Source organism: Musca domestica, unplaced genomic scaffold, assembly GCF_030504385.1.
Source record: "Musca domestica strain aabys unplaced genomic scaffold, Musca_domestica.polishedcontigs.V.1.1 45, whole genome shotgun sequence".
NCBI lineage: Eukaryota > Metazoa > Arthropoda > Insecta > Diptera > Muscidae > Musca > Musca domestica.
In genome coordinates, this window is record NW_026712335.1 from 3124219 (window position 1) to 3144035 (window position 19817).

A 19817-nucleotide genomic window follows, 5' to 3' on the forward strand; every position below is an offset into this window, starting at 1 on the left:
GTGCACCAAATTACCAATATCAGTAGCAATTCCGACGGAATTCAGCCTAAAAGCAAGTACTAGGAATTTGGTGAAAATTGGTAAAAATCGGTCCTGATTTAGCTATAACTCCCATATATTCTCCTCCCACTCCCATATTTGGTAGCAGATAACTTATTTAGCTCAAAAATAACTGCCTAAATTTTTGTCAAGTTCGATTCAAATTTGGATAAAGCTCCAACATATATCTTTACCCGATTTCATGCTTATTGTGCACCAAATGGCTAATATCAGCCCAAATGTACTGAATCTTGGCAATTTACACTGAATTCATATAGAGGAATATATATAGCTCCCATTTATATGTTTCATGCCATTTGGGGTTTAATGTCTCTCACATGCGTAATATGCACTACACAAAAATGACTTTTAGTACCAGATATCAAATACAGCTCAGAAATAAGCGTATAAAATTTTTTCAAAAAATCGGTTCAGATTTGAATATAGCTCCCAAATATATATCTTTATCCGTTTTCGGGTTTGTTGTGCACCAAATGGCTAATATCAGCCCAAATGAACTGAACTTTTGCACTTCCGACGGAATTAATCTCAATTTTTTGTGGAAATCTATTCAGATAACGCAATAGCTCCTATATATACGTTCCAGCCGATTTGGTTTTAAAGTCCCTCACATGCGTAATATGCACTTTCTCCTTTTTTTTTTTTTTTTGGTTTGTAAATTTTATTGAAGGAAGGCGAAAACTGTCGGAAATAGCATCAAATTTTAGAATAAATTCAGATTTGTCCGAATTGGTCACCTTTGGCACGAATTATGGCCTTCAAACGACCAATGAAACTGTCATATACTGCTCGAATGTAGCTCTGCGGTATTTTGGCCCATTCCCGGCGAAGCTCTTGCTAGAGGTGATCGATACTTTGGTATTTATTAGTGTCAACCTTGTTCTCCAAAATACTCCAGACACAATAGTCCAACGGATTGGTATCCGGAGATTTTGATGGTCATTGTGCGCTGGAAATGAAGTGAGAAACCTCATTTTGTAATCATTTTTGGATGGCGCGTGCTGAGTGCGATGGTGTCCTGTTGGAATGTCCAATGTATGCGGCCAAAATGTTTGCGTGCCCAAGGCTTTAATGCACTCTCCAGAATATTTTCCCGATAATATTCGGCATTTATTCTGATGCCACGGTCGATTAAAACGAGCGGAGAACGAGCATCGGCTGTTATGGCGGCCCACATCATCACCATGTCCGACGCTTAAGTTCTGGTGGCCAACCTAAGGTACACATTTTCAGCTGACCTCTTTGGCAAGTAAACACGATAATTTTGTTTGTTTACAAACTGCTGGACAACGAATGTTTTCTCATCGGAGACGGAGAAAACCAAATTCGGCAGTTCACCATTTTCGGCCAAGCGAAGCAACTCTTTAGCTCTTTTGAGTCTATTTTCTTTCGGTAGCGATGTAAGCTCATGCACTTTTTGAAATTTCAATGGCTTTATTCCGAGCTCATTTTTTCAATATTTGCCGAATGGATTATTGCGATGTGTTCAGCTCAAGAGCCATTTTTCGGCCACTGCGATGTGGGTTTCGATCAAGTCACTTCTTTACTCTTCGAACCATTTCTACTGATGTTGCTGTTTTCTTCCGTCCACTTCCTTGACGCCGAGCTACGCTACCAGTATCACGGTAACGAGCGATTGTGCTTTATTCAAATTTTAATGCTGGAGTGCTCTAACGATAGCCACTTGTGGTGTTCCAGCCAAATATAAAGAAATCACAGTATCACGCTTGAATTCCATCACGAATAATTTTTTCCTGGAAAATTCTCAACAAAATGTTTTTGTACGCTTGTAAACAATATAATGAACTGCCACTGGAATAATTTTAACAGCTGTCGGCCGAGTGGCTTAGAAATGGCAGCCGTCTGAAGTTAGTTGCAATTTTTTCATCTCACCCTGTATATTGCTCCAAAAAATATTTTTTAATATAATTACTATTTGTTTAAAATCGATGCTGAGTTGGTTATAGTTCCCAAATTAAGACTACTCAAAGGCCATGATACGCATTAAAATAGGGTTCATAGTTGGTATGATCTATTTCACATAAAATGCAAATATAATCTGTTTTTATTACGGGAGCTCTATTATATACCCATGGTGGTGAAGGGTATCATATTCTCGGCCCCGTCCGACTTGTGACATTTCCTTACTGATTTTTGATTACCACCGCTATTCTTTAAACGGTAAGGTAAAATTAATTACATTGCTTTGTATTTTTTTAGGAATTGCTCTGCAGGTATGTCGTTGTCACTATTGGTAATTCGGATGGACACTCTGAGACGGATGTGCGCACTTTGTGCCACCGTTTCTTATAACTTGGCAAGATACATTTTTAGGAATTATTATTTTTTACCAGTAATCCAGAATATTTGCAGTTGCCATTACTAGTAGTGCTTAAAGCGACATTTATACTCACCAAATTTTTGCCAAACAAAGCAAAATTCTTGCATAATTCTGGAAAAAGGTTTTGTGGAATATTCAAATATGAGAATTCTATTAGGTCGAATAACGCTTAACTTAGAACACGTTTTAAAAAATTATTATTAATTTATTTTAATGCGCTATTTAGAATTCCGTTTAACTTTTGGAATACATGTTTATTTTACATAATACTATACTTCATGTATTATGTAACAGAACACATTCTAAACGCCAAAGAATTTCACATCGTTCTCCTAATAAATAATTCTGAGATGGGCAACGTCGCCGCCTCAAGTTCAGTGACCAAAGTTTATCTCTAACTGGATTCAAAAATGTTCTAATCAATATGCGAGAATATTAAATTGTTCAAAATGTATTAAGAGCAGTCTGTATTTAAAAAAAAAAAAAGCTTTTCAATGTCTGTATTTTGTTACTGGCTTTGTGGGGATTTTTCTTAAAAGCCCTTAATTTGTAGAACAGATATGTGTTTGTAAATTTTGAGAAAAAAAGAAATCATTTAAATGCCATAAATAAACGATAATAAAACTCTAATTTCTTTATTTAAGTATTGTTTTCAGAATCGCCGATATTTAGCCTAAATTAAACATTAAATTTAGATGATTTTATTCTTTAAAATCCCCAAGAGTTGCAAAGCAACATTCACCACGGCAGGCGTATTAAAATTTAAGACAATGTCGTGGATTAAATCAGAGCAATTTGTTGGATTTAGATGTGAGAAGAAAAAATCAACATCAAAAAATAATAAACAAATACATATATCAATTGTGGCAAATTGTGTCTTTTGTATTATCGATTTTAACCTTGGTGATTTTTTTTATCTCTAATAAACAATTAAAACGAATTCATTTTTCAAAAAGGAAGTATTCCTCTAATCTTTGTTTACTACCAGCCAAATGGTTAATTATTTTTCTATTGATTTCCAATGAATACTCACCCACCGTTTTGTGGGTGAAAATTGAATTTCATTTAAGAAAAACATGCGGGTCAATTGGGGTATTTGGCCATGAGTTTCACACAATTTGATATTAATTTTTAAATCTGGAGCATTTAGTTATTGAATTTTCAATTATCTTTAAACCGTTTAGGTTAATTTATTTTCATTTTTTTAAATGTAAAATAATTTCAAACTCCTGTGAAATACAGTCTTGAAAATAAATAATATTCGAAATATATTAAATTTGTTATCCAGGAGATATTATGAGCAGTTAACTAGAAACCATGCAATGGATATTTTAACTACCAAACAGTTTCCAGACAAGTTTACATTTAAAATGAATAAATAAGAAAATATCGATCGGCTGTGTAGCCATAGACTTTCACTTAGAGATGAATAGAGTATGAACTAAAATTATATTCCAAAATTTTAAAATTTAGAATTTAGAAAATTCAGTACTTTTTTGTATGGTTTACCAAATCGATCCATATATGTACCCTACCCCACAAAAAATGATCCAAATATCAAATTTAAGATTTCTAAGTATATTTCTAACACAAATACCAAATATAGAACTAGTTAATACTCTTTTTAGAACGAATATCCAAAAATTCCAATCCCAAATTTCAGATTTCAAGCAATATCTAACTTATACCAAATTTAGTACCGATTAGTAATTTCACTATAAGTGTGCTACGCATTTCCAAAATCACTTTCTTATATCAATACTTTTTCCCAGACTTCCTTCCCCAAATGCCAAAGTTAACACCCATTACGCCTAGGCATTGATGAATCACTCAGTTAGTTACTTCGCTACTCCTTTATATCAATATAGATACATAATACCAAATTTAGAACCACTTGGAACTTTTCATTCTTACGCCTACACACTAATTTTGACCACAATTCATATTTATACCCTTAGTCATATGGCTACAGAGGGTATATATCATTTGATACTGTTAAAACGTGCCTAGTAGAAATAGCGGTTTTAGACCCTAGGTCTCTTTGGACCAAATCCGTTTCGGGACATTTGGAGTCGATCTAGCGATGTCCTTTCGTCCGTCTGTCTGGCTGCTGCACACGATAACTCTCGAAGGAAGTATCTGAATTGATCCAAAGTTGGTTCATCGTAATATTATTGTCAAACTTAGATCGAGTTCGGTGATGGACCATATCGGTCCACTCCTTCGGGTACCTCCCACACAAAATATCAAAATTATCAAAGAAAATAATTTATTGTACAGAAATAGAAAGGATAATCCGATTTTTCTCTAACTTTGCGGATTTTAATATTTTCATCAGTGCTAGATCCGGTACGAAGATTGACAATATCGCTCCACTCCATCAAGTACCTCCCCCCCAAAGGGTCAAAATTTTGAATAATTACAACTCTTATAAAAGGTGATGCAACAGTCTGATTGTCTTCAAATTTGACCCATCCCAACATTTTTATCAAATGTCTGGTGTTAAAATGAAATATATCTGTTCGTTCCTTCTGGTACCTCCCCCACAAAAGGTCGAAATATTCAAAAAATATTTTTTTGCACAGAAAGAGAAACGATTATCCGATTTTGCTCTTATTTTGCAAATCTTAATATTTCTATCAGTGCTAGATCAGGTGTGAAAATGTACAATATCGGTCCACTCAATCAAGTACCTTCCCCACAAAACGTCAAATTTTTTAATAATTACAACTCTTATAACATTTGATTTAAGAATCTGATTGACTTCAATTTTTACACATCACAATAATTTTATTAACCCAAGGTCTGGTGCCAAGATGGAATACATCGGTCCACTCCTTTTGGTAACTCCCCCTCAAAGGCTCAAAGAAATCAAAATAAGCATCAAACCCTCCTCAAATTTCACAATGACACTACATACCAATTCTGATCCATTTAGAAATCTTACTTTATCCGTTGAATAAATACTAAATTTTGTACCATTTATAACCATTTGTACTCTTGCAGTACGCGTTTCCAAAAATAATTCCAAACTTCAGGTCTCCAGCTCTAAAGGTTCATCCAAATCCAATTTGTGTAAAAATTAGTACCACTTAGAAAACATAAGTACAAATTTTTAAAAATTCCTAATTAATCCTACTTCAACAGGAATCTTAATTCTAAATTTCAGGATTGCAGCCATATTGCTTCATACAAATCCAAATTTAGCACTCCAGGACTTCCTACGAACCTCAATCCTGCAATTAAAATTTCCAAAACTACCTCTATAACTCAATCATTCAATCCCATAGAAATATAATTTTCAAAATTCAGGATTGCAGCCATATTGGTTCACCCATATCCAAATTGTACCAAATTTAGTACCCATAAGTAGTAAATTTTCATAACTACCTACATCATACAGTCCAATAGAAATCTTATTTTCAAATTTTAGGATTTCAACTCTACCGGTACCCCAAAAATTTAAATTGGACCAACTTTAATGTGTTTTTAGTACTTTTCAAACACACATTTCGAAAATGTCCTCCATATTCTCAATCCTACACTCCGCCAGTAGTGTTAATTTCAAATTTCCGGATTCCACTTCCATCCAATCCTCAAATTCAAATTGTAGCAAATTTAATACAGTTTAGTACTTTTCGTATACATGAGTACACACTTCCAAAACTACTTCCTACCTCCTCCAACACTACTCCTCAATACTCATTCCAAACTTCAGGTTTTAAGCACTAACCCTTCATACGATATGAAATGGTACCAAAAGTAGTACATTTTAATTTTTTTCGTACTCTTATAGTACATGATCCCTTTGGTTCATGAATGCATCATGAATCAGGGTTCTAGCTCTACTGGTTCGCCAAATACGAAGGGTGCCAATTTAACTTCCTTTTGGTACTTTAGTACTCATTTTGTAAAACCCAGTCTTATCTGACCCTTTTGGACCAATAGTGAGTGTCACTCAAAATTTCAAGATCATAGCAAGTCAAAATATTTAAAGTCCAAGGAGACATCAAAAGTTTAAGTCTGAACTATGATCCAGGAATTTATAAATATTAAATAGGTAAGTTCATTCGTAAGGAATGGCCAATTTTTTGTCCAAATTTGAAACATTTCCGATGAAACGTGTGACAAAAAACATCGAAATACCGAATATCTGGAGATATATTTATATGTGGATTATACCAAAATTTAGACCTATTTTAATAATTTTATACAAGGATGTTTCTTACATAATGGGACAAATAATAATGGATGTATAGATTCGTTGGACCTAAAATTTATATTTAAAAATGTTACAAACGGAATGACGAACCTAAAAAAATATATAAAATATAACCAATTTTTGGTTCTAAAACAAATTTAGCGTCTTTTCCGAATTCGTTTAAGATTTTCGTATTATTGTATTGGTTTTGATGACACAAAATTGTGTATGAAAACCTCAAAATTGTAAAACTTTTTATACCCTGCACCACATAAAGGTAAGCGAATTACGTCTTTGTGCATTTGTTTGTAACATGGACTTTTAGTTGCTTTTGAGGATCTTCATAGAATCGCTTTCTGAGTCGATGTATGCATGTCATTGCGTCTGTCCATGTATTTTTGTGAACAAAATGCAGGTCGCATTTATTATCCGAAGGAGATGAAATTTTACAAACAATATTTAGCAAGCACAAGGACCCTATTGAAATTGGTGAGAATCAATTCAAATTTAGATATAGCTCCTATATATATATATATATATATATATATATATATATATATATATATATATATATATATATATATATATATATATATATATATATATATATATATATATATATATATATACATATATATGTTCAACCGATTTCAAATTTGGTGGAAACAACAAAAAAAACAACAAACTTGTAAGACCCAATTTGTGTGACGTCATTAAAAATTAAAAATATTGCTCGTTTCCAAGATCTGCTTAAGATATTAAATCAACAACTTTCACTTTCACAACTGGTTCCAACAAACTGTCTAACGAGGATTCATTTCCAAATGTCATAAATGTCATATTTTATTAGACTGAAATACGGTGTGTGAAGAGAATATGGAGCAGTTTATTTTAGTAACGACAGGTTCGGGGAGCAGTTCAACTCGGGTCAGTGTTCCAGAAATAAATTGCTATAACAAAAGTAATTTTCTCAAAGTGCGGCCAATAAATAAAGCAGTGCCGTATAATTAGGTATGATAATAAAACACGAGTGTTTATTATTTGCGATATTATCGTCGTTATTTGGGCGATTTTTATCTCATACTTAAAGAAAAGGTTAAAAAATGGGTTACAAACCGATTAAATGGTATGATATTAAAATAAAGAATAAGATGCAAACGTCTAAAAACATGAAATTTAGATATATTATATGATGCAAAATCATAAATAAACAAAACAAGTTTTTTATTTTAGGGGTTGAAATGGACCACAAACTAAAAAATGTCTTCATTTTGCAGCCGTTCTTCATGTCGCAATTAACGACCAATCGACATGGAATTCAAATGGCATGTAAAATAGACCACAATTTTTGTGCATTATTTTTTTTACTTTAAATACATGATGAGATGGAAAAACTGCAATCAACTTCAGACTGCTGTCATTTCTAAGGCACTAGTCCGACAGCTGTTAAAATTATTCCAGTGCCAGCTCATTATATTGTTTACAAACGTATAAAAGCACTTTCGTGAGAATCTTCCAGAAAAAACAAAAAATTATTCGTGATGGAATTCAAACGTGATAGTGTGATTTCTTTATTTTTGGCTGGAAAACTTCCAGTGGCTATCTTTAGAGCACTCCAGCATTTAAATGTGAATAAATCTTTTTTGCCTCGTACCATCGCTCGTCACCGTGGTAGCGTAGCCCGACGTCAAGGAAATGGACGGAAGAATACAGCAACATCACCAGAAATTGCTCGAAGAGTAGAGAAGCGACTTGATAGAAACCTGCCTCGTAGTGGCCGAAAAATGGCTCGTGAGCTGAACATATCGCAAATCATCCATACGGCAAATATTAAAAAATGAGCTCGGGATGAAGCCATTGAAATTCCAAGAACTTACACCGCAACAGAAAGAAAATAGACTCAAAAGAGCTAAAGAGTTGCTTGCTTGGCCGAAAGTGGTGAACTGCCGAATTTGGTTTTCTCCGATGAGAAAACATTTGTTGTTCAGCTGTTTGTAAACAAACAAAATGATCGTGTTTACTTGCCAAAGAGGTCAGCTGTGCAGATGTGCACCTTCGGTTGGCCACCAAAATTCAAGCGCCGACCGGTGTGGGCCGCTATAACAGCCGATGGTCGCTCTCCGCTAGTATTAATCGACCGTGGCATCAGAATAAATGCCGAATATTATCGCGAAAATATTATGGAGGGTTTATTAAAGCCTTGGACACGCAAACATTTTGGCCGCAGAACTTGGACATTCCAACAGGACTCAGCACCATCGAACTCAGCACGCGCCACCCAAGAATGGTTACAAAATGGTTCCCCGCTTCATTTCCAGCGAAGCGACTTTGTTGCGGTTTTTTATCTCACCCTGTGTTGTAGTGTATCATATTGTCGGACCGTACGTCTAATAATAATATTTTTCCACCTTACAACACAGGTTGGGGTACATATTGCAATTATCATCCGATCCTCACGAAAAGTTTCAGGCATGAAGTGCTAGTCCTATTGTTTTCAAAGATATCCGCCATATATTTAGGTTTGAAATGGACAAACAACTAAAAATGTTCCTGGTTTTGTCACAAATACAAACCAAAGGACACGAAATCTCGCCTGAAGTTAAAGGTTAGGACAGTGGCTGGAATGGACGACTACTTTTGTGTGATATCCAGGCGATATCCGAAATACACAAAGGCCGAACTTCTGGATTTTTAAACCCTCCACCATACTATGGAAGGTATATTAACTTTGTCATTCCGTTTGTAACTCCTCGAAATACTCATATCAGACCCAACAAAGTATATATATTCTTGATCAGCGTAAAATTCTCAGTCGATTAAGCCATGTCCGTCTGTCGTTCTATTGTAATCACGCTTTCTTTCGAACGAATTGAGATAGAAGGCTCAGTTCGTTAGGTTAAGTTCGTAAGTGGGCCATGTAGGTCCACGTTTTCATATAGCCCCCATATAACGGTACCTCCCGATATTCAGTATTTTGATGATTTTAGCGCCATGATTCACCGGAAATGTTTCAAATTTGGCATTTAAAGCTCAAAATGGATACTACAGCCTAAGACAAAAAATTGTCTGTGCAGGTCCACGTCTTCATATAACGGTACCTCTCGATATTCGGTATTTTGATAATTTTAGCGACATTATTCACCGGAATTGTTTCAAATTTGATATTTGAAGTTCGAAAAGGATGCTACAGCCTAAGATAGACAATTGTCTGTGCAGAACCGAGTCTTCGTATAGCCCCAATATAACGGTACCTCCCTATATTCAGTATTTTGGAATTTTTTCAAATTATGCATGTAGATTTCGTAATGGAAACTACAGTCTGTGACAGAAAATTGTTTATGCAGGACCATTTCTTCGTATAGGCCCCATATACAATGCTCATCGAAATTTTTTGAAATGTCGTATTTTAAGTTCGTAATGGATGCTACCGCCTATGACAGAAAATTGTCTATGCTGGTCCAGGTCTTCGCACAGCTCCGATATAATGGCACATCCTTATATACGATATTTTGATTATTTTAATTACATTATTTACCGTTTATTTCAAGTACCGAAATTGAATTTGGTAATGACTTATGACAAACAATGCATGTGTGGGTCCGCGTCGTAGAGACACCAATATAACGGCTATATTTGGTATTTTTATACCCTCCACCTTGGAAAGGAGGGTATATTAACTTTGTCATTCCGTTTGTAACATCCCTAAATATTCGTTTTAGACCCCATAAAGTATATATATTCATAATCAGCATAAAATTCTAAGTCGATTTAACGATGTCCGTCTGTCTGTCTCTCTGTTGAAATCACGATACAGCCCACATTATTTGACGTAGAGCTCCAAAATTTAGCAGAGCTATTTGAATTGTGTCTAGGATGGTTGGTATTGAAAATGAGATATATCGGTCCACGTTCTGGTATAGTCCCCATATAACGGTACCTCCCGATATTCGGTATTTTGATGATTTATGCCACATTTTTTCAAGGATTTGTCTTAAAATTGGTATTTGTAGGTCATAGCGGGTCCCTGAGCGTGTGGCAAAACATTGCATGTATAGGTCCACGTTGTGGTATAGCCCCCATATAAAGGTACCTCCCGATATTTAGTATTTTAGTTTCTTTTACCACATTTTTTCACCGATTTGTCTAAAAATTGGTATTTGTGGGTCATAATGGTTTCCAGCTCCGGTGGCGAAACATTGTAATTATAGGTCCACGTTTTGGTATAGCCCCCCATATAACGGTACCTCCCGATATTCGGTTAATTTGATGATTTTTGCCACATTTTTTCAGGGATTTGTTCGAAAATTGGTATTTGTTGGTCATAATTGGTTCCAGCTTCGGTGGCGAAACATTGCATGCATGGGTCCATGATTTGATATAGCCCCCATATAACGGTACCTCCCGATATTCGGTATTTTGATGGTTTTTGCCACATTTTTTCACAGATTTGTCTAAAAATTGGTATTTGTGGGTCATAATGGGTTCCAGCTCCGGTGGCGAAACATTGTAATTATAGGTCCACGTTTTGGTATAGCCCCCATATAACGGTACCTCCCCATAATCGGCATTTTAATGGTTTTTGCCACATTTCTTCTAATGTTTCTTTTACCCTAAGGTGGAGGGTATTAAAAGTTTGGCCCGGCCGAACTTAATGTTTTTTTACTTGTTAAAAATTTAACAGAATTTTTTAAGAATTTTATTTTCAAATTCGGCCCAAATGGTGGAGGGTATTCAAAGTTCATATAGATGAATTTAAATTTGGAGATACAGAGGGGCCTCTTGTATATGGAAATGGTCGCAAAATTTCCTGATCACACAATTGAAGTCAATCGACACGCATGAGAAGAGAGTTAAGGACAGGGAGGAATTTTAGCATTTTTGATAATCATTGGATTATATTTAGCTGTAAAATGGACCACAACAACTAACAGCACGACGAAGTGCTTAAATATTGGGCAAATGTCCCTGGTCAAAAAACTAAGTGTAATATCTGGGCAGTGCTCCGTGACATAATTTCAAAAGCGAAATCTTCTAAATTCATATTGTAGTGTTGTAGGGTATCACATGGTCGGCCTCGCACGATAATAGTCTTTGCTTACTAGTTATACCCTACACCACATAGTGGTAAGGATATTATGTCTTTGTGCTGTCCGGATATGTGTCTTTGTGATATCCGTTAAAAATTAGATATAGCTACCATATATATCTTCGTCCGATTTGCCTTTTATTGTGCACCAAACGTGAAATATCAGCCCAAATAGTATGGAATTTGATCGAAATCGGTTCAGATATAGCTATAGCTCCCATATTAATTGTTCATCCGATTTCTTATTTTTGTCCTCCACAGCCGTAATATGCACTCTGTAACAATAATATTTGGGGAAATATATCAGATGCAGCTCAGAAATACCTTTGCTAACTTTTATCGAGATCGGTTCAGATTTGGATATAGCTCACATATATAACTTCGTCCGATTTACCTCTTATTGTACACCAAACGTCTAATATTTGTCCAAATGGGGTGGAATTTACGACCGAATTGAGTCTAGAAGCTATTACGCCAAATTTGGTGAAGATTGTTTAAATATAGCTATAGCTCCCATATATATTGTTCATCCGATTTGTTGTATTTGTTACCCACAGCCGTAATATGCACTCTGTAACAACGATATTCAGGGAAATATATCAAATACAGCTCAGAAATATCTTTGCCAAATTTTATCGAGATCGGTTCCGATTTAGATATAGCTCCCATATATATCTTTATCCGATTTCCAATTAATTGTGCACCAAATGGGCAATACAAGTCTGAATTTAAAAGATACAAATGCTTCGGCATATTTAGTCATTTGAACTTTAAATTATAATTATAATCATAGCGTGTATGACTGAATTCTCCAATAAAAACTTTTAATTGTTATGCGGAGCTCTACTAAATTAGCAAAAAGGTGTAGGGTATCATAAAGCCGTCCCCGCCCGACGTTAAGACTTTCCTTACTGTTTTTTTTTTTTTTTAATTTATTGAATGAAAGCGAAAATTGTCGGAAATATCATCAAGTGTTAGAATAAGTTTAGATTTGTTCGGATTGGTCACCTTTGGCACAAATTATGGCCTTCAAACTGCCAATGACACCGTCACGCACTGTTGGATGTTGCTATGCGTTATTTTGGCCCATTCCCGGCGAAGCGCTTGCTTGAGGTGATCGACACTTTGGTATTTTTTAGTGCAAACCTTGTTTTCCAAAATACTCGAGACACAATAGTCCAACGGATTGGTATCCGGAAATTTTGGTGGCCATTGTGGGCAGGAAATGAAACGAGGAACCTCATTTTGTAACCATTCTTGGGTGGCGCGTGTGAGTGCGATGGTTCTGAGTCCCGTTGGAATGTCCAAGTTCTGCGGCCAAAATGTTTGTGTGCCCGACTTTAGGACTTCCTTTACTGTTTTTTTTTTTTTTTTTTTTTTTTTTTTTTTTTTTGTTATTGGAACAAATGATTTGTTTCAAAAAATTTTGGAAACAATTTCAAACTAACCTAAATTTATAATTGAAATAATTTGTAAAATCGACATTTGTGACACTGAAACAACATCGTTACTCTGACTCCCCCATCTGTATTTAATATATATCTCTGTTTAATTGTTAATTTATTTTCATGGTAAAATGAACTTCCATGTCATTATGCTGGCTGGCTGGCTGGTTGGGAGACTGGTTCAACAATACTTATCTTCGACACAATTTCATGTACTTGACTTAAATGGCGGTTAAACGGCAGAGGCAAAACACCCAAATTTGAAGTCATTTAGGAAAGACAAAAAACCATCGCTTATCACACGCATTATCTTCCTAATGGACAATTATAAAATGAATTTTCGCACAACAAATTCGTTTTGTTGTCGCATTATTTCCCAAATGTTTGCGTTTTTTTTTTTCTTCGACAGAAATCAAAAGTGAAAAACGCAAAGCGTATAACAAAAACCATGTAGACTATTTCAAACTAGTTCTGCCATGTTGCTATTGTTGTTGTTGTTGTTATGGTTATCTTAGAACAATAATTATTTAATAATTATATGTTGACTGAGGTCTTGAAGTTGGCAACTTTAAAAACGACTAATTGACTGTAACGTGATAATGAGCGGTGGTGTTGGTGGTGGTGTGCTTCATTGAATTTTAGAGATTCTCCGTGAGATGACAGATAAACAAATGTGTTTTGACACGGCATGACAGAGGATAACAACAATAAAAATAACAACACCTCAGAAACAAGTGCAACAACCTGCAGTAAAATGTTACATTTATTTATGGCAGCTACTTATTTCTGTTTGTTTTTTTGTTGTTTTTTTTTTATCGGTTATTGTTGGAGAACGTGAATAGAACAGTAAATTAGGAATACGAATTTGTCGTTTTTGTGTGCGACACAAATTCATTGAATGCGCAGTTAAAAATCAATTTGGATCGCTTGGCCGACTTGTCCTAATTAATTATAATACGAAAAATTTATTATTTCAAATGATTTCGGATTGGGATATCGGTTTCACACATCGAAAGCTGGTCAATTTGCAATTCAAAATGAATTCGAATAATGGATCATTAAACGGCCACACATTTTAAATTCATATTAACATATTTGCGGATCAAGAGCTTTTCGAATCAGTTTAAGATTGTTCATTAGATTAAGTAAAAAGAGTTAGAAAGTATTGAGAGAAATCTAAATTTAAGAAAAAATTCATCTGACCATTAAAACAAAATTGGTTTTTGTGAAAGAATGAGGCACTTGAAATTTTGGTTCCGTAGTTTGTATTATGTCGGGGTGATTTGAATTGTAATTTGTCCCCACTCGTTTATACCCACCAGCATAGTATGGAGGGTTTATTAAGTTTGTCATTCCGTTTGTAACCCCTCGAAACATACATTTTAGACCCCACAAACGAAAAGAAGCAGTTTGATAAAATTTTACTCAAATGTGTATTACGTCTGCAGGAATTTTAGTATTGATAATGGGCCATGTAGGACCACGTTTTGGTATAACCCCCAAATAATGGTACCTCCCCATTTTTGGAATTTTGCTGATTTAAGCGACATTATTCACCGGAAATGTTTCGTAATGGCCTATGACAGAAAATTTACCGTGCAGTTCCACGCCATCGTATATCCCCCATATAGCGGCAGCTCCGGATATTCGATATTTTGACGATTTTTGGTATTTTGATGATTTTAGCTACATTATTCACCGGAATTGTTTCAAATTTGGTATTTGTAGTTCGTAATGGTCTTCGTATAGCCCCCATATAACGAAACCTCCCGATATTCGGTATTTTGATGATTCTAGCGACATTATTCACCGGAATTGTTTCAAATTTTGTATTTGAAGTTCGTAATGGCCTATAAGAGAAAATTTACCGTGCAAGTCCACGCCTTCGTATAGCCCCCATATAGCGGCACCTCCGGATATTCGGTATTTTGATGATTTTAGCTACATTATTCACCGGAAAATTTGGTATTCGAAGTTCGTAATGGATACTACAGTCTATGATAGAACATTTTCTGTGTAGGTCTACGTTTTGGTATAGCCCCTATATAATAGAACCTCCCTATATTCGGTATTTTGATGACTTTAACTACATTATTCAGGTCCACGTCGTCGTATAGACCCTAATAACAGCATTTAAATTCGTTCCAAATGGTGGAGGGTATTAAAAGTTCGGCTATTTACTAGTTTAAGTTTCAGTTTGTGTACCAAATGTCCAATATCAGTCCAAATGACCTGCATTTATGGCACATCCGATCGAATTTAGTCTAGAAACAAGTATTTCTATTTTGGTGAAAATCGGTTCAGATATAGCTATATCTCCCATACATATGTTTTATCCGATTCGTAGTATGCACTCCACAAGAATGATATTTGGTACCAGATATCAGATACAGCCCAGAAAACATCTCCCAAATTGTATCAAGATGTGTTCAGATTTAGATATAGCTCCCATATATACCTATATCCGATTTCAGCTTTATTGTGCACCAAATGGCTAATATTAGTCCAAATGGAGTGAATTTTGGCACTTCCGACCGAATTCAGCAAGTACTTCAAATTTGGAGGAAATCGCTTCAGATGTAGCTATAGCTCCCATATATATGTTTTATCCGGTTTGGTGTTTAAGTTCCTCACATTTGTGGTATGCACTCCACAAGAATGATATTTGGTACCAGATATCAGATACAGCCCAGAAAAAACCTTGCCAAATTTTATCAAGATGTGTTCAGATTTAGATATATCTCCCATATATACCTACATCCGATTTCAGGTTTATTGTGCACCAAATGGCTAATATCAGTCCAAATGACCTAAATTTTTTGCACATAGGACGGAATTCAATATAGAAACAAGTATTTCCATTTTGGTAAAAATCGGCTCAGATATTGCAATAGCTCAGAAATATCCCTATTAAATTTTTAAAGGTCGCTTCAGATTTAGATATAAAACCTTTATCCGATTTCAAGTATATTGTGTATCATATGACTAATATCAGACCGAATACCGACCGAATCAAGCCTAGAACCGGATGCTTATTTCGGATTTTGTAAAAGTTGTAATTATTCAAAATTTTTACCCTTTCTGTGGGAGGTATCTGATGGAGTGGACCGATATTGTCCATTTTCGCACCTCACCTAGCACTGCCGCAAATATAAGGATTTGCAAAGTTGGAGCAATATCGGATTACCTTTTCTCTTTTTGTGCAGAAAATATATTTTTTTTGAACATTTCGACCTTTTGTGGGGGAGGTACCAGAAGGAGTTGACCTATCTCCGAAGTCGACCTAAGTTTGACAAAAATATTATGATGTACCAAGTTTGGACCAAATCGGATACTGCCTTCGATAGTTGTCGTGCGTACAAGCCAGACAGACGGACATCGCTAGATCGACTCCAAATGCCCTGAAAGGGATTTGGTCCAAAGAGACCCAGGGTCTTAACTCTTTTTTTCTATGAGGCTCGTTTTAGCCGTACCAAATAATATATTTAGCTGGAGAGAGCAGCCATATGACTCAGAGTATAGAAAATAGTTGTATGAAAACCCCTTTGGACCTTTTTAAAACAATTGTGCGTAATGGGTTAATGTGTAAATATATTGTTAGTATACTACTATTTAGACATTTGCCACCATCAAATGAGTAACCAGCATTCGTACTAGCAGTCTCTTTAACTGCAGGCTTTGTGCGCAATAATTATTTAAAAATTGGGTCTTTTATTCTATAACAAATTATTTTTTTTTCTAATGACTTTTCGTTTATGACCTTTGGGTATTTTTATTCATAAAAACAAGAAATACGATTTTATGTTTTTGGTCATTTGTTTTGTTTTCTTTGACATGTGCGGGCTACCACTGACCCACAATAGAGAAAAGTCAACGAAGCCGCAAGATATTTAAATGATTTAAATGAAATATTAAGAATTAACTACAAAGTAATATTTTCAATGCCATGGCAAGGAAATATTGAAGACTAATTATTGTCTTCTAGCTGGAAGTGAGATTTGCTGTAAAACAATGGGGCAGAAATGGCTGGTGGCTTAAACATATGGGATTTGAACAAGGTCATGTAAGCCATAAAGTGAAGGTGAAATAAGAATAATCTATCCTTCAAATGTAGTGGTAAACTTAGAATACAATATTTGTAGCTGTAGTAAGACTACATTCGAAAAACAACAACAAGATGGACAAAAATATATATTTTGACTCCCTGGGGCAAAAAGATTCCAAGGTAAATATACCCAAATTAAAAATAATAAAAATCATTGTTACAATATGAAGATCCAATGTTTGTTCCAATGTTTCTTTTAGCTATCCCTATAAAAGGAAAATGTACCCCACCACATACAACTTTCTTCCACATTATAAAACATTGTATGCAAATATAATTCTGAGCAATAAAACTCACATGCAAAACAATTATTATTTTCCTTTAGTAAACCAATGATAGAAAAAAAACAACCAATTAACCAGTTTCTTATTCGTCTCTTCCTGTCCAATATATCCACTGTGCTGTTCAAATTACTACCCAGATCAAATGTTACACTTTATCATCTATGTGCGCCAGAGATATTGAGGTATATGGAGTAATGCCACCAATTTCTGCCAAGTTTACACTACACCTTATACAATATACGCCAACATGAAACAACCAAAGAAATATATATCAAAGTTCATAGCGTCCAGAAAAAAAAAACGTTGAAGAAACACAGCAAACATAACTCTGCCACCAACACTTCAATGTGCCACCAATCAAGTTGTAGTGGTGTGTTACATCCATGCAACATCGACTTCAACATCATACTGACCATGACAGCGACCATCGGACCACTGATGTACAACCAGTCATTCATTCATTCATGCATTGGCTGCAGTGAACTGTGCGAAAAATATCAATAAAAACAAAACAAACGAAACACCAGCAAAACTGTAAAACATAACAAAAACAATACCAACTAAACCAGACGTGAACGACATTGAGGATGTTGTACTGCTGCATGGACACCAGATAGCCACTATAACACTTGCAGAAATTTTCTTTTACAGAGTCATACCAGATCAGTTTTTTTCCCATAGAATATATGTATTATTTGATACAGCAAAAATATGCCTCATGGAAATAAGGGAATAGGACCAAATCTCTGGACATCATCCGTTTCGGAACATTCAAAGTCGATCTGGTACGTCTGTTCATCCACCTGTCCGGCCGGTGGGCACGATAACTCTCGGTGGCAGTGTCGATTTGGTCCAATATGGTAATATCGTCACCAAACCTGAATCACATTCGGAGGTGGGCAACACCGGTCCATTATTTCAAAAATTTTCAAAAAAATATAAAAATCTCATATTGGGCGAATACAACACAAACTTGCCTATATTATTATATAAATAATTTATAGAACATTAAGTTCGCCCAGGCCAGGATCGGTTGGAGAGTGAAGGTAATGTTTTCAAAATACAATAAAGTGAAAACCATAATATAGGGCCATACCAAAACGAGAACCTATGTAGACCATTACCTACTACAAGCATAGTTATCAAAATGTGGTTAAAGTGATCAAAATACCGAACATAAAAAGTTATCGCTATATGGTGCTATGGCAAAAGGTAGACCTCTACAGGGGGAAATTAAAAAACTGCAATCAACATCAGACCACTGTCATTTCAAAGCCACTCGTCCGACAGCTGTGACTCCTCATTATATTGTTTAACGGCGTACAAAAGAATTTTGGTGAGAATTTTCAAGTTATTCGTGATGGAATTCAAGCGTGATGGTGTGATTTTTTATATTTCGCGGGAAAACCACAAGTAGCTATCGTTAGAGCACTCCAGCATTTCAAATGTGAATAAATATTTTGTGTCTCGTACCATCGCTCGTTACCGATTGTGTGATACTGGTAGCGTATCCCGACGTCAAGGAAGTGGACGGAAGAAAACAGCAAAATCAGCAGAAATGATTCGAAAAATAAAGAAGCGACCTGATCGTAATTCGCGTCGCAATGGCCGAAAAATGGTTCGTAAAATGAGCTTGGGGTAAAGCCATTGAAATTCCAAAAAGTGCAAGAACTTACACCGCAACAGAAAGAAAATAGACTCACAAGAGCTAAAGAGTTACATCGCTTGGCCGAAAGTGATGAACTGCCGAATTTGGTTTCTCCGTTTCCGATGAGAGAACATTCGTTGTCCAGCAGTTCGTAAACAAACGAAATGATCGTGTTTACTTGCCAAAGAGGTCAGCAGAAAATGTTCACGTTCGGTTGGCCACCATAACTAAAGCCTTGGGCACGCAAACATCACCATCGCACTCAGCACGCGCCACCCAAAAATGGTTACAAAATGAGGTTCCTCGCTTTATTTCCAATATCGACCAAAATCTCCGGATACCAATCCGTTGGACTATTGTGTCTGGCACTAAAAAATACCAAAATGTCGATCATCAAGCAAGCGCTTCGCCGGGAATGGGCCAAAATACCGCAGAGCAACATTTGGACAGAGTGTGACGGTTTCATTGGTCGTTTGAAGGCCATAATTCGTGCCAAAGATGACCAATTCGAACACATCTAAACTTATTCTAAAATTTGATGGTATTCCGACATGTTTTGCTTTCATTAAAACTTAAAAAAAATATAAAAATTATGACGTTTGACTTTGTTGCAGTTTTTTATTTCACCCTATACGAATTACATGTAC